This window comes from Schistocerca serialis, chromosome 3 (genome assembly GCF_023864345.2).
Source record: "Schistocerca serialis cubense isolate TAMUIC-IGC-003099 chromosome 3, iqSchSeri2.2, whole genome shotgun sequence".
NCBI classification, from domain to species: Eukaryota; Metazoa; Arthropoda; class Insecta; order Orthoptera; family Acrididae; genus Schistocerca; species Schistocerca serialis.
Window position 1 is genome coordinate 238,307,706 of NC_064640.1, and position 16,167 is coordinate 238,323,872.

Here is a 16,167-nt window from a genome sequence, read left to right on the forward strand (position 1 = left end):
GGCTCATACACGTTTATTTTATTTATAAATTCTTACATATAGCTGGATGTATGTACATGCTTCAGCAAGTTAGTAGTTCAGTGTCCACATCAGGCAAGTCTGGTTCATACATGTTTCCACCTACTGATGCACAACATATGTCGTAGAGTTGAGCGATGATTTCTTCTGACCAATTAGGGATTTGGCAGGCTAACTCCATCAAATTGGTCCACATTTTCTTGTACAATTTGTATGCATATAGTTGCCAGCTTATTTGCTTGTTTAAATGGCGCTGGTTCGCATAACTGGCATATATTAGATTTTTAAATGTTCGCACCTGCAGGGGAGTGCTCTCCCTTTCGTTAAAAATTGTGATCGTTCGTGGAAAGTCCCCTGCAGCCACAGTATGATCATATAGTATCGTCGAGTAAGCCTAAGCAATCCCATTGAACACGGCAGCAATTTGCATTGAAGTATCACGTAGACGAATCCACTCACCTAGGGATAATATGACTTTGGTATCACTATATCAACGACTTTCGAAAGCTAACAGTGGGTAGAACTCGATATCCGAGATCATTTCCACACCGATCTGTTTTTTATGACTTATGTTTAAACTGTAGGTTGTGTTATACAGCGTTATTTTCACATCAGGTGTCTTTGATGGCTCCACTCACATGAAAGAATAAAAAATGAGTTAGACATACATGTATGGCCATATTATTCTACTACTAACACACTACTACCACTAATACTTATGTGCTGTCTGCATTGAGGTGGGGGAGGAGGAGCAGGAGTGCTGTTGCTGCTGTTTCACTTCACGTTTCAAAATGTTCACTTTTTGAACCACTGTTAATGTGTAACATTCACTGCAGTGTACGCAACTTCACAACACGAACAAATAAATTTATATCCTCTCTGCTTTCAGGTATATAAAGAAGAAGCATGTGCAGAGCTTCACAGCCATTTCGTCGTTATCACTCGCATAGATACTGTCTGAAGCAATGAATCAAGTTGTGATACAAGATGGTAAATATGATAAGAAGAGAGTGATAGTGTTATTGTTGATTTAAGCGCAGGCGACGAGTGTATACTACAAGTTCTGAGCACTGAAGCATCATTCAACACTTTGCAGTCGTATATTAAGTCACTGCTAGGGGAGAATGATGACTGCAGGGCTCTGATGTTTTCACAGAATGTGCTACGTCCAGCCGTCCTAAATCTTCTGGAACAAATTATACGAGAATACGTCACGATGCAGAGGCTGGAAGACCATGGGTTCGATGAGATAGAGTGTGTTGACACATACTACATGTTCAAGTGGCTTAAATCTAAAAATGTATGTAAGGTGATTCTTGACGTCTATAACAAACTTATGAAGACTGCTGTAATTTGAACGCAACTGACTGCTATTTGTTGCCTAAACAAATGGTACCTGTTTTATATAACATTAGACACTGATTTGACAAGTTACCATCGATGTTTTAGAATGATGACTTTACTTGTGATAAGCATTTTCAGTTCGATGGAGAATTTTAGCTTGATGGACCACTTTCTATTAACTTTTGTTCTTTTGGGCTCCCAGTGCAAAATATGTCCTTTAATGACATGATTACTTACGAATAATATCCAGCTACAATGCTATGTAAGTTGCTTGTATTTTATCTCATTCACAATGAGCACATGTCGGCAAATTGAAATTGTCAGGTGCTCTGTAAATACAAATATAAGCGATAGTCTTAATATAATGGTTTTGTAACTATGATCTGAAAATTTATAGTGTGTCATTAGATGTTTTACCTTACACGTAACATCGTTGCTGTCATGTCCTGTCTGTTTTGGAATTATTACTTTCTCACAGGTGTAGAGTGGAGTTGTATATCAGATGTTACTTGTTTGCCAAATATGCTACTTTTCTGACAGTTGGAAGACAGTGGTTCAGCGATGTTACATGTTTATATAGTTACCGTTATAAATAAGTAATGCGTGAAATTCAGTTGTTTATTATTATTGTTTTTCATATAGAATTGTTTCTAATTATGTTTTTGCCTAAAGTTAGTTTTATTTTACGTTTTAATTTTTTGTAGTAATTTTTGTTCTCTATGATTTATGTTGGTGTTCTGTCTCTGTTTTACACTACTCATGTTATCGCTGTTACTATGGATATGTGTTGTTTAGAGTCACTGATATTATTATTTTAACCGTTTTCGCGATGTATAATGTGAAAGTTTTCTACATACTTTTTGTGCTTTAGGTCGGTTTGTTCGCTCAGCAAATTTTTTGGGTTGCTGTATGCATGTGAATATGTGAATATATCTCTATTCCCTCAAGGATGTTCAACGATGTTCCCTTTTGCGTAATATAGAGGATTTCTAGTGCTTATGGGTTTTACATAGTGTTTCCCTGCTTGTAAATGTTGAAAAAATGTAGATAGGTTGTTGTCACTTTCTCTGGTGTACTCTTTATATCTAATTTTGAAGTTTCAAAGTGCAAGTACCTTACTGACAGCTACACTGTCAGCCCATTTTATTGCTATGAACATGGGAGCAAGAGGCGATGGCAGAGATGCTAGCTCCTGTGAGATATTCGTTTATCCAAAGAAGGAGGTGCTGCAGTGGGGCACTGCATGCATCACTCCTCAGGCCATGGCTGGCTGGCTGACTCAGTTACTGTGCCAGTAGTGTTGCAAGTGGGTGGAACTGACCCCACCCGCCGGCCGCGGTGGTCTAGCGGTTCTAGGCGCTCAGTCCGGAACCGCGGGACTGCTACGGTCGCAGGTTCGAATCCGGCCTCGGGCATGGATGTGTGTGATGTCCTTAGGTTAGTTAGGTTTAAGTAGTTCTAAGTTCTAGGGGACTGATGACCACAGATGTTAAGTCCCATAGTGCTCAGAGCCATTTTTCACCCCACCGCTCTCCAGATGAGTGTAGTGTCATCATGGAAGATATTTGTTCTCTATAATAAAGTACATAGTCTCCTAGTCTAGTGTGGGAGCGTTCATGTCGTTATTTGCTATAATAGTACAGTGTAAGGATAGCCAGAGGTTTCTAAAACAGGAATATGGCATAGTAACAAGGGCATATTTGTTGTCGTGTGGCCGTGTGCTAATTGTTGAAGTATTGGGTTGAATTGTGGCGCTAGTTGTTTAACATTTACGCGTGTCTCTAGAATTGTAAATATCACCTGAATATGATGGTGTTGATTCTGGCCGTAGTACAGGGTGTCTCGTAATGGTGGCTACCTGAAGAGTGGTGTTGGTGGTGGTGGTGGTGATTGGGGGGGGGGGGGGGAGGAGGACTGGTGGAGGAGGGGGTCAATAAGAACGAACTAAATGAGTGGGGGGGGGGGAGGCCAGCATTTTTGCATAACAAATTATGGTAACTAAGGGTAAACATTAATTGCATTAATTGTAGTCATTAAAATGACAGTTATCAGCTTAGGCTTAAACTATTTTGAAACCTGCGTAAACATGAATGCAAATACTCTGTTTGGTGGTCATCTTGGACCATAAACAATGAAAATAAAAATGACAGTTATGGACTATTAATTAGACCCTAAATATACAAAACTAAGAGCCCAAATGATCCCTTTGTTTACGTAAGGGAGCTACGCCAAGCGGTTGGTTTGTTTACATAGGCATAAAAATGGACCCTTCATTCGAGGACCTGCATATCCCCTCTACTGACGTCTGTTAGACTGATAAGCTCCACTGGCCCTCCAATACTAAGTTCTTTGGTAACCTGCAACTCTGGATCAGCTGTAACTCTGCAGATACTTGAATTTCCCACATCGTTGCATTTTGTAATGCAGCTAAGGCCACATATACGCTCTGCAGTAAAATAGTGCTTCTTCGTCGAAATTTATCTCACCCTACACAAATATTTCGTGTGTCTTGGAAAATTCGACCAAGCCCTGAAATGACACTTCATGACATGTTCGACATTGCTGATAATGCACACTGTTTCTTTGATTTCAAGCCATTGCACGATTCTTCTCTGAATAAACGACTGCAAAGGGCGTCTTTATGTCATTACATTCTAACCTTCAACAAGACACTGCACTGCCTGTAACAAAACTACAACATGATTGAGATAATGTGGGTCTAATTCCCTGCTTTTCCTAATCTTTGAACAAATTGCCTATTCGAAACAGAGAGCACTTCCTTCCACTAAATTTAATACAATTTCAATAAAATCTTCTTGGTTTCATGACCGTGGTAAACCTTAGGGTGTCAACGAAGATTGTGTGAGAAAATATGCTCCTCAAAACGACACGGGAACACAGCGGACTGACGTGACTAAAGATTGGGGAGAGACTATGCTTCTCGTAACGTAGGCTTTTCTCATTTCACTTTCATGTTGACGATACTCTTCTGTACTTTCGAGCACGAATGTAGAAACACTTGCTGTACTGTAGAAGCGACGCTCATGCGTCCTAAACAGTAGTAATAAGCACATAGAACAAAAAAATAATCGCGTTAACACCGTAAAACTCCGCTTCTAGACTTGATAAAATCCAGTTGGGCGACAAAAAGGTTCCACTCGTCAGATCACACTAGACACCTCCAATCAGCTGTTGTCCAGTTTTCGTGTTGTTTGGTCCCGTGAAGAAATGCAACTTTATGTGACGTTCCTGAACAACTGTCTTTTCCGGGGTATCCGAATCCTAATGTCCATTGCACGTAGTTCTCCTGCAAATATTCACTCGAAAACAGTTATAGATGGACCTGTATTCACTGACTGCACAATTACTGATAGGTGTGAAAGCGACTGTCAGTGATAAGGCGTAAAACTCGTCTCTAGGACCTGTCGGTTAATGTCATTTTACGATCACTGTTCTTACGCCGTGTTATATGGTTGTAGACACATTGGATAGTCTGCTTTGATACACCAATAGCAATATGACAAGGCGTTTTCCAGGATATTTTCATGTAATTTACAGTCGTGATTCCTGACTCCTGATGAGATAACAACTTAATTAATTGGTCCCTAATTGGTGTCATACGTAATTGTGCTCTGTCTCTCTCTGGACCCTCTCTGTCGCTCCCTCCCACACTCCCCGGTCCCTCCCCCGCCCCCTCCTGCGATCTAGTGTTTGGAGGGGGGGGGGGCAAAAGCGATTGAGTATGACGCCTTTCGGCCAATGATCTCCTAAAACTGGGGATGCCTGAGCAGCATCAGCACTACTATTGTCCAGTACTTCAAGCAGTAATCATCATGAAGCGCACTCAGCAGCAACAGGTAGTCAGGAAGAATAATAACAAGACTGCATTTGAAAGTAAGTACTTGCACATTATTATTGCTGCTGTTATTATGTATGTGTGCATATATACTTACATTATTTTTTTATTATTGTTGCAGAACTGCATGACTCCACACGGTCACCAACGGCAACAGCAGCATTAGCAGCTGAGCTCCCCGACATACTGGCGTTTGACCAGCAACAATCACAGCAGCATCAATCTGAATTTGAGCTCCAGGACCTGCTGGCGTTCGATCGGCCTTATCCAGCAGCAGAAGCATCGAAACTGCAGTCGAGTGCTACTACTTGCAGAATGCTGCCACTGCTCTTTGCTAGTATGTACAGTTTAACAGAAAGTGCTTCAAATCATGTGTATGTGCGGCTAACGCCAGACAGGAACTTCGAAATTGTTTTCGAAATAGAGAATGTGCTGCGAAGGCGTAATAAAGTGTGCTATACGTTGCTTATATTATACTACTTGTGTGGCAGGATTGAGTACACTGAAAGAAAAATAACTGATGAGTATAGTTCTTTACTTACACTGATTAATGCCAGGATGTTAAAAGGAGAAGCAGCAGTAGTGGACGTGTATGGAGAGGTAATGTTCGAGTTAAGAGCTGATTGTCCAGCCATATACATCAAACATTCAAGTGTGGTGCATTTACGTGTCCCGTAATGTGAATTAATGACTGTGTCAGGCAAACTGTGTCGCTGCCAGCAATATGTTGAAGCAACATTCCATGACTATTACATATTTGCACACCAACAAAGTGAAGTTCGGCTTGCTAGATCAATGGATTAATAGGTGTCTTCTACATCTGCCCATGATTTATAATAGTTGATACTGTAAGTGTGGACGCTGAATATATAGCGGAGATACCAATGTAAGTAATTGCCCTTGTAGAATTAAAAGAAATCCAAGCTGAATTCAAAGTGTATAAACATGAACTCTCTGACCTGTACTGCAAATGAATATGTATGAGATACTTGAGATACTAACAAAAATATTATGCTCAAAAATGATTTTTTTTAATTTTCTGACTCATTTCATCATCCACACATAAAAAGAACTCATAGGCTTAGAGAGGGAGTATTTCACAAACGAAGAAGAACAGTTTTTATTATTCGTATACATACACTTTTTAGTTCATATTTACAGTACGAAGTCAGAAAAAAATTCTTTGGTATTTTTTATTTATAGTACATTGACCAAAAAAATTCTTTGATAATTTCGTTTCATATTTACGATATAAATTTACAAAACGTTATTTGGTCACTTGTCTGTATTTACTAAATGTGTGCAGAGATAAACACTGATTACTAGTAGAGAGAGTACTGAAATTTTTTATTTACAGTATATTTACAACAGCAGTGGTAGGAAAACCACTTTCACACACATTGGTACACACAGTATGCAGAAAAAAAAGTATCTGCACATACATACACACATTCAGAACTACCTATGACAAGCAATTCATGTTATTTAGACACAATGGGTATCATAAGGTTTTAGATATAGAGAGCTCCATTACGTCTCGTGTTAGACTCGAAATGGTTATAAATTCGTATAATATTGTGTAAAGTAATGGTGATGCAGAAATAATTTGGATTGACCCTTCAGAGTGATCACAGTCTTTTAAATGATGGCCCAATAAAGATTTACCTCGACTAGTACCTGAGGGGTGTTCTTTAGAATGTACAGCAAAATTGCGACCTGTTTGTCCAATATATTGTTTTACACAATCATTACATAAGAATTTTGATATTTGATGTCATTTAGACCAATGATATGTCTAAGTCTATTCTGAAGCAAGTTATTGGTGGCAAAAGCTATTGGCAATTCGGTATTTTTAAATGATTTATTTATTTTGTCAGAAGTGCCATACGAATGTTGTAGCTTATTAAACAAAAAAACTATGTCGTTAGGATTATAATCATTTGTATTAGCAATCTGCTTTAGTATTGACATCTCTTTGTGGATTTCACCTCAGGTCAGTGGTAATTTTATAACTCTATGGATCATTGTTTTTTGGTGTTATATTGTAAGGAATATCGGCCGCGAATCCGAATGTGTCGAATTTCTCAGGATGGCACCTAATAGCTTCATATGGACTGCAGATATGTACTTAGTAGAGAAAAAATGTCTGTACCCATATAAATTAACTTTGGATTAGCAAATTGCTGCTTAGCCAACTTGTAATGAAAGCAGTACATGTGGAGTTTGAAGAGGTCCTGCCAGCCGCGGTGGTCTAGCGGTTCTAGGCGTGCAGTCTGGAACCGCACGACTGCTACGGTCGCAGGTTCGAATCCTGCCTCGGGCATGGATGTGTGTGATGTCCTTAGGTTAGTTAGGTTTAAGTAGTTCTAAGTTCTAGGGGACTGATGACCACAGATGTTAAGTCCCATAGTGCTCAGAGCCATTTGAACCATTTTGAAGAGGTCCTGCACACACATACTGACATAAAAAAGCTTTCTAAGCTGAACCAAGACTTCAGCCATCTCCAGAGCGACTAGTCCTTTATTGAAGTTTGTGGCCAACTTAAAAAATTTTACCAAGGGATATAATCTTGTGCTCTATAATGCCACTCACAACGCTAAAGTAGACAGATACTGCGGTATTCTCCAACATTTTGCAGAGTTGTCGCCAAAATCGCGTTGTTCATTAATTTTTTTAAATCCTTTTCAAAGTCTTACATCCTGAGAACCCTCTTTTCGGTATTGAAATCAATATATTCCCTCAACCAGGAACTCTGGTTAAAGGAGATTACGTGCTTATAGTAACAAGTTTCATTCCCAAATCTAGGCACTGCTGGAGATCACAGCAGTGGATGGATTGTCTCTGCTTATTAGCCAGAGGGGCCCTCAGTTTGTAAATGGTACCATTACATATGACCAAGTGCTCCAAGCATACTGACAAATCAGTGTGCGCATGATACAAGTCACTGGGATATTCGAGGTCTGCCTCCCGTATCAGTGTTAGCAGACTAGCAGACACACCTTTCATTTCTTTCTCTAATCTAATGAGGTCATCTTCATTGGATATCAATTGGAACCCTCCAATCAGCAGGGATCGCTGCATGATGTTTCCTTATAAGTTATTCATGTCCAAGTAAATGATGCAACTCAATTCATCATCAGAAGCACTGTACTCCACCTTACTCATTCACGGGTTATTCGCCTTAGGTTAACTGTACAAGCATAGTTCCCTGTGATTCCTACATTCGAAAAACAGTAGTATGTCAATATAGGTCAAAAGGTTGAGGCCAGCATGCCTATATTGCAACATTGCATCCCACAGAAACCCAAGCATGTTATAAGAGAAGACAGAATCCAGAGAGTATGTGTTCAAGCATACACTCCAGAACTTGTCAAAAATATCTGGGACATGTTTTATTAGATTCACCAGACCAATAACAACAAAATAAATGGAAATCGTGCTTTACTTTAATTTCATATAGTTTTTCGATGACTTCATATTAACAAAGTTGCTACATTTCATGCAAAATCTTTTATTAGCCATAACTACATAACTAAAAATTTGTGGACATAAGTTTATATGAATTTTTTCTATAGTTTTACTTGTAGAATAACATCTTAAAATATTTGCAAAACTTTGTGAATCTTCCTGTATAGTCTCTCTCAGTATGTCTAAACAGTTTTTTTCTGTCTTCTTGACATTTAATTTTACTATGCCGATTAACAGCAAAAGTGTAATGATGCTTTCCTCATGATCGTCTTTCCCCTTAATATTTACTGGAGAATTTTGTTTTGTATCTTAAAAATTTCTTGTTTTTCATGGACCTATGAAGTTACAGCTTGCCTTTCGATACCCAATGTCTGCATTTCCATGTATGGTAAGTAAGAGCTTTGTTAATGAATTCCACAGTTTCTTCTATTTCATGGAGCTTTACAGTTATTGAAACTTCCTGGCAGATTAAAACTGTGTGCCCGACCGAGACTCGAACTCGGGACCTTTGCCTTTTGCGGGCAAGTGCTCTACCAACTGAGCTACCGAAGCACGACTCACGCCCGGTACTCACAGCTTTACTTCTGCCAGTACCTCGTCTCCTACCTTCCAAACTTTACAGAAGCTCTCCTGCGAACCTTGCAGAACTAGCACTCCTGAAAGAAAGGATATTGCGGAGACATGGCTTAGCCACAGCCTGGGGGATGTTTCCAGAATGAGATTTTCACTCTGCAGCGGAGTGTGCGCTGATATGAAACTTCCTGGCAGATTAAAACTGTGTGCCCGACCGAGACTCGAACTCGGGACCTTTGCCTTTCGCGGGCAAGTGCTCTACCACCGGTAGAAGTAAAGCTGTGAGTACCGGGCGTGATTCATGCTTCGGTAGCTCAGTTGGTAGAGCACTTGCCCGCAAAAGGCAAAGGTCCCGAGTTCGAGTCTCGGTCGGGCACACAGTTTTAATCTGCCAGGAAGTTTCATATCAGCGCACACTCCGCTGCAGAGTGAATATCTCATTCTGTTTACAGTTATTGTTTGCATAATGCTGCCAAACGCCTGCATCTCTGTAGTATGATGATTAAGACTTTCACTGATTGCTGCAATTTTTGTGCCCAGATACAGATGACTTTCCAGTCTGTGCATAACTCTCCTATCAGCCTGAACGCTTGACATATGTTTGAATATGTCCATAGCATGCCGTGTATTGGCACTGCTTTATAATAACAAGAACCCTCTGGAAGTCATACTGTGCATAATTCCAGCAATCTGCCCAGATGTTTATAAATTCATTGAACATCATCTCTAACCTGCATATGCCTGGCAAATACGCTTTAAATTTATAATGTCCTGTTTGAAAGAGACGATGAGGATAGGATTAATAAAGACAAACTGCATTGTTACCTGGAAATACATCTGGCTCAAATAAAAACGTCTATTTCTTTATGATGGCCACTGCAGAAGAAGCTGCATATTTCATCATGATTGTCCATGGTGACATCATCAAATGTAAGAACCATATTGGTGTTTCCCCTGGTGTTATTCGAACCTATATGTCTATTTACATTAGTGTACTGAGGTTTTTTTTAGATACACAAGTAGGTGATATTTGGCAGCAGTGTACCAATTTCGTATCATAATTAGTTTAACCAATTATGATAAAGCTGGATGGCCCCAAATATCATATATTATCAGAAAAAATTCAACACAAATGAATGAACCATACTCATTGAAATAATCAATTAAATTACAAATATAATTGAATATGAAAATCAAAAAGTTATAAATTTAACCAAATAAAAAATTATTGAAAATCAGTTAATTATAAATTTTTAACAGAATAAAATATCTGCTTACGAAAACATGTATTCCAAAATACAAACTGAGTAAAAAATTTTTAAAATACAAACTATAAATATATAGACCTAATAAAAATATGAACTTCTTTCCATTTTTAAAATCTAATAAATTCTTATCTGATAAATTAGTACAAATAAAGTGTGATTAATGTTTTGGACCAATTTTAATTTAATAAAAATATTTTTCTTGAAAAATCAAAAGAGAAACAAGTTGAAGGCAATATTTGCAAAAGTTATTTTAAACCATCTATAATTATAGAATATTTGAGAAGTTTAAACCATATTGATGGTCTTGATTATATTAAACAGCGATATGGAGAACCTTACTAATCTCAATATAATTCATTATAAGGCAACAGACATATATATTTGGGAATAAATTGGATAATAAAACTCTGTCTTCTAAACTGTAAAAATAGCAAATTGTCAACTTTTTGAATATCAGTGTTATTTATTGGAAGATTACAACATACTGTTAAATTACAGAATTACAATTTACCAAAAACAACAATTTTCTAAAAATATAAACTTATATTGGGAAGAAATTGAATAATCAATTCAAAGTTAAAAGATGAAGAAAATGTTGAAAAAAGAAACATAAATGACAGAACTCTGGAATGTATCAGCGACAGTGAAGATAAAGTGTTTGGATCAAGGCCTGTTGGTACATTTAAATTTGTTGGTAAGTTACCAGGAAAATATGACAGATATTATTTAACAGTTGATGAAAGGACATGTGAGAGTACAGATGATTCAACGATGCTTTTAACTAAAAACCAAATTAATACAGATGAGAAGGATACAAAATTTAATAGTACCAATTAATCAAATTATGCCAATATACACTCCTGGAAACTGAAATAAGAACACCGTGAATTCATTGTCCCAGGAAGGGGAAACTTTATTGACACATTCCTGGGGTCTGATACATCACATGATCACACTGACAGAACCACAGGCACATAGACACAGGCAACAGAGCATGCACAATGTCGGCACTAGTACAGTGTATATCCACCTTTCGCAGCAATGCAGGCTGCTATTCTCCCATGGAGACGATCGTAGAGATGCTGGATGTAGTGCTGTGGAACGGCTTGCCATGCCATTTCCACCTGGTGCCTCAGTTGGACCAACGTTCGTGCTGGACGTGCAGACCACGTGAGACGACGCTTCATCCAGTCCCAAACATGCTCAATGGGGGACAGATCCGGAGATCTTGCTGGCCAGGGTAGTTGACTTACACCTTCTAGAGCACGTTGGGTGGCACGGGATACATGCGGACGTGCCTTGTCCTGTTGGAACAGCAAGTTCCCTTGCCGGTCTAGGAATGGTAGAACGATGGGTTCGATGACGGTTTGGATGTACCGTGCACTATTCAGTGTCCCCTCGACGATCACCAGTGGTGTACGGCCAGTGTAGGAGATCGCTCCCCACACCATGATGCCGGGTGTTGGCCCTGTGTGCCTCGGTCGTATGCAGTCCTGATTGTGGCGCTCACCTGCACGGCGCCAAACACGCATACGACCATCATTGGCACCAAGGCAGAAGCGACTCTCATCGCTGAAGACGATACGTCTCCATTCGTCCCTCCATTCACGCCTGTCGCAACACCACTGGAGGAGGGCTGCACGATGTTGGGGCGTGAGCGGAAGACGGCCTAACGGTGTGCGGGACCGTAGCCCAGCTTCATGGAGACGGTTGCGAATGGTCCTCGCCGATACCCCAGGAGCAACAGTATCACTAATTTGCTGGGAAGTGGCGGTGCGGTCCCCTACGGCACTGCGTAGGATCCTACGGTCTTGGCGTGCATCCGTGCGTCGCTGCGGTCCGGTCCCAGGTCGACGGGCACGTGCACCTTCCGCCGACCACTGGCGACAACATCGATGTACTGTGGAGACCTCACGCCCCACGTGTTGAGCAATTCGGCGGTACGTCCACCCGGCCTCCCGCATGCCCACTATACGCCCTCGCTCAAAGTCCGTCAACTGCACATACGGTTCACGTCCACGCTGTCGCGGCATGCTACCAGTGTTAAAGACTGCGATGGAGCTCCGTATGCCACGGCAAACTGGCTGACACTGATGGCGGCGGTGCACAAATGCTGCGCAGCTAGCGCCATTCGACGGCCAACACCGCGGTTCCTGGTGTGTCCGCTGTGCCGTGCGTGTGATCATTGCTTGTACAGCCCTCTCGCAGTGTCCGGAGCAAGTATGGTGGGTCTGACACACCGGTGTCAATGTGTTCTTTTTTCCATTTCCAGGAGTGTATTATTTCATTCAGGAGCTTAATATTCTAAAAATAATATAAATAAAATAATATTAGATATAATAATGTGGTAAAAGAAATTGTTTATGTTATTTCCAAAAATTATCAGCAGATTTAAACTCAAGTGAAGATGAGAAAAAAGTGAAGGCTTAATTAAAAAATATACAGAAAAATCAGTATAATATAATTGGATGAATGATTTTAGGGACTTAATTGATAGGTTAACATCAATTCAAGGAGAATAATTATCTGGAAATAAACATTTTTATAATGAAAAAGTTAGAATAACAAAAGTCTTAACAAATAAATTTAATGATTTTATTGTTAATCATTCAAAAGATACATCTTATTTAATTAGATTTTGAACAATTTACCTCATAGTTTTGGAAATCAGAAAACTATAGCAAGGGTGTAGTAAACACTCAAATTTTATAATTAATAAATGACCTTTAAAAATACGGTTCCCTGATTAAAATGATTGTGGTCCAGGGACAAAATTAGAAGAAAAATTAGCTAGAGGTCATCCAGGAATAAATAAATAAGATGAAGCTTCTAAAACACATGGTATTTCTATAGAGATAATAAAGAGATAGGAAAAAGACATGGAGCACGTAAATATCTTCAGTAGCTGACAATATAGAATGCATACTGAAACTGTCCCCTTAGGAGAAAAATTAGCATCAACAGCAGTGAGAGGAGTAATGTTTGGTAAAAGAAGATTAGCTATGAGCCATGATGAAAATTGTTGACAGATACAAATTTTTAAAATAAAAAATTTTATAACTAAGATAGTTTTGTAAATTTTCTCAATATTAAATTTTTTACCCAAAATTATTTTATTAAATCTTTATAAAATAGTAATTTATATAAAAGAAGTATTTTAGTATTGATTAATCTTTGTTGTTGAGTGGTAAAACTAAACCAAAAGCTGTTGAAGTTAAACTGAATAATGAACGACTGCATTGTATTCATAATTTGTTAACTGATGTCCAAAAACGAAAGAAAGATTAAAAAACTGGAGGAAATTTACTTATAACGCTAGGTAAACTTGTTGTGATGAATAGCCGGCCGAAGTGGCCGTGCGGTTAAAGGCGCTGCAGTCTGGAACCGCAAGACCGCTACGGTCGCAGGTTAGAATCCTGCCTCGGGCATGGATGTTTGTGATGTCCTTAGGTTAATTAGGTTTAACTAGTTCTAAGTTCTAGGGGACTAATGACCTCAGCAGTTGAGTCCCATAGTGCTCAGAGCCATTTTGTTGTGATGAAATTACTGACCATTTAACAAAAGAGACATGTGAAGTAGGATTTTTTCCTTTATTATTGGCTGCAATAGTATTTTTAGCTGCTGTTCCTTCACTAGTTGTTGGAACAGCTGCAGCAGCTAATTCAGTAATAACAAGCAAAAAGGTAATGAATTGGCAGAGAATAGAGATATAATTTAGCATTACAAAAAAGGAGCTGGACTAAAAATATCCAAAAAACTTATGAAAAATAATAGAAACTTTCATCAAATTGTGATATAGAAAGTTTGATAACCAATTAAAAATTATACATTCAGAGAAATTTTCATGAATGACGAAGTATCTAATAAAACAACAATTTGTAATTGTGGTACAGTTAATTAAGATATTTCTGATTTTACTGGAACTCATTATCTTTCTTACTATACAACAACTAACACAAATATTGTTTCTGATTCTTTGGGTGTCAATACATCAACAGAAAGTTGTAAGAATGATTAATGTGGTTGGTTTAATTTGCGATAAAACTTTTATCAGCTAATGTTAAATTCAATAACTGCACATTTGTAGCAATAAAAGAAAAATAACATGAAAATAACTAGAAAGATCTTATAATAAATTAATAAAAAGTAAGGAGAAATGAAATCGAAAATTAATACAAAAATTAATAAATGTAAAAAGATCAAAAAATAGAAAATTTAATTGAACAAATTCATGAAGAATCAGGTAATATTTTTAGAACAACAAAGAGTTATATTGATTTTATAATTAAAAGACAGGTTGATTTTGTTGATGCATTAAGTGGCTATTATGGTGTCACAAAGAAATGTTTATAAAATAAATACTTGTAAGCTAAAGTAGATTGTCTATTGAAACTGCATATACAACCATTTTAACACAATTTCGTAACTATGTTACTGTAAATTACATTGAAAAAGAATCAAAAATTTTATTACAAAATCTATATGATCAAAGGTATCTGGACACCAGGCAGAAAATGACTTACAACTTCGTGGTATCCTCCATCGGTAATGCTGGAATTCAATATGAAGTTGGCCCATCCTCAGACTTGATGACAGCTCTCACAGGTGTATGTTCAATCAGGTGCTGTAAGGTTTCTTGGGGAATGGCAATCCATTCTTCATGGAGCACTGCCCTGTGCAGAGGCCTGGCACGAAGTTGTCGTTCCAAAACATCCCAAAGCTGTTCAATAGGATTCAGGTCAGGACTCCATGCAGGCCCATTACAGGGATGCTATTGTTATGTAACTACCGTGCCACAGGCCGTGCATTATGAACAGTTGCTCGATCATGTTGAATGATGCAGTCACCATGCCTGAAGTGCTCTTCAGCAGTGGGAAGCAAGAAGGTGCTTAAAACATCAATGTAGGCCTGTGCTCTGATATTGCAACGCAAAACAAGCGGCACAAGCCTCCTCCATGAAAAACACGACTACACCATAACACCACTGCCTCCGAATTTTACCGTTGGCACTACACACATCTGGCAGTCGACATTCACTGGGCGTTCGCCATACCCAGAACCTGCCATCGGATGGCCACATTGTGTACTGTGATTCGTCACTCCACATAACATTTTCCACTGTTCAATCGTTCAATGTTTATGCTCCTTACACCAAGTGTGGCTTCGTTTGGCATTTATCGGCGTGATGTGTGGCTTATGAGCAGCTGCTCGACCATGAAACCCAAGTTTTTTCACCTCCCACCTAAATGTCATATTACTTGCACTGGATCCTGATGCAGTTTGGAATTCCTGTGTGATGGTCTGGATAGATGTTGCCTATTACACATTACAACCCTCTTCATCTATCGGCAGTCACTGTCAGTCAAGAGACGAGTTCAGCCTGTACGCTTTTGTGCTGTACATGTCCCTTCACGTTTCCACTTCACTATCAAATCGGAAACAATTGACATGGGGATGTTTAGGAGTGTGGAAATCTCGTGTACAGACGTACGACAAGTGACACCCAATCACCTGATTGCGGTAAAAGTCCATGAGTTCTGCAGAATGCCCCGTTCTTTTCTCTCACGATGTCTAATGAGTACTGAGGACACTGATATGGAGTACCTGGCAGTAGGTGCCAGCAAAGTGCACCTAATATGA

General features: G+C 39.0%; 2 non-coding genes across 2 annotated transcripts; one reads left to right on the forward strand and one right to left on the reverse strand.

Moving 5' to 3' along the window:
* Nucleotides 1-9,164: 9,164 nt before the first annotated feature.
* Trnal-caa (transfer RNA leucine (anticodon CAA)) lies at nucleotides 9,165-9,239 on the reverse strand. Its single transcript has one exon. It is a non-coding gene; the product is annotated as a tRNA-Leu (tRNA).
* Nucleotides 9,240-9,561: 322 nt separating this feature from the next.
* Trnal-caa (transfer RNA leucine (anticodon CAA)) lies at nucleotides 9,562-9,636 on the forward strand. Its single transcript has one exon. It is a non-coding gene; the product is annotated as a tRNA-Leu (tRNA).
* The last annotated feature ends 6,531 nt before the right edge of the window (nucleotides 9,637-16,167 follow it).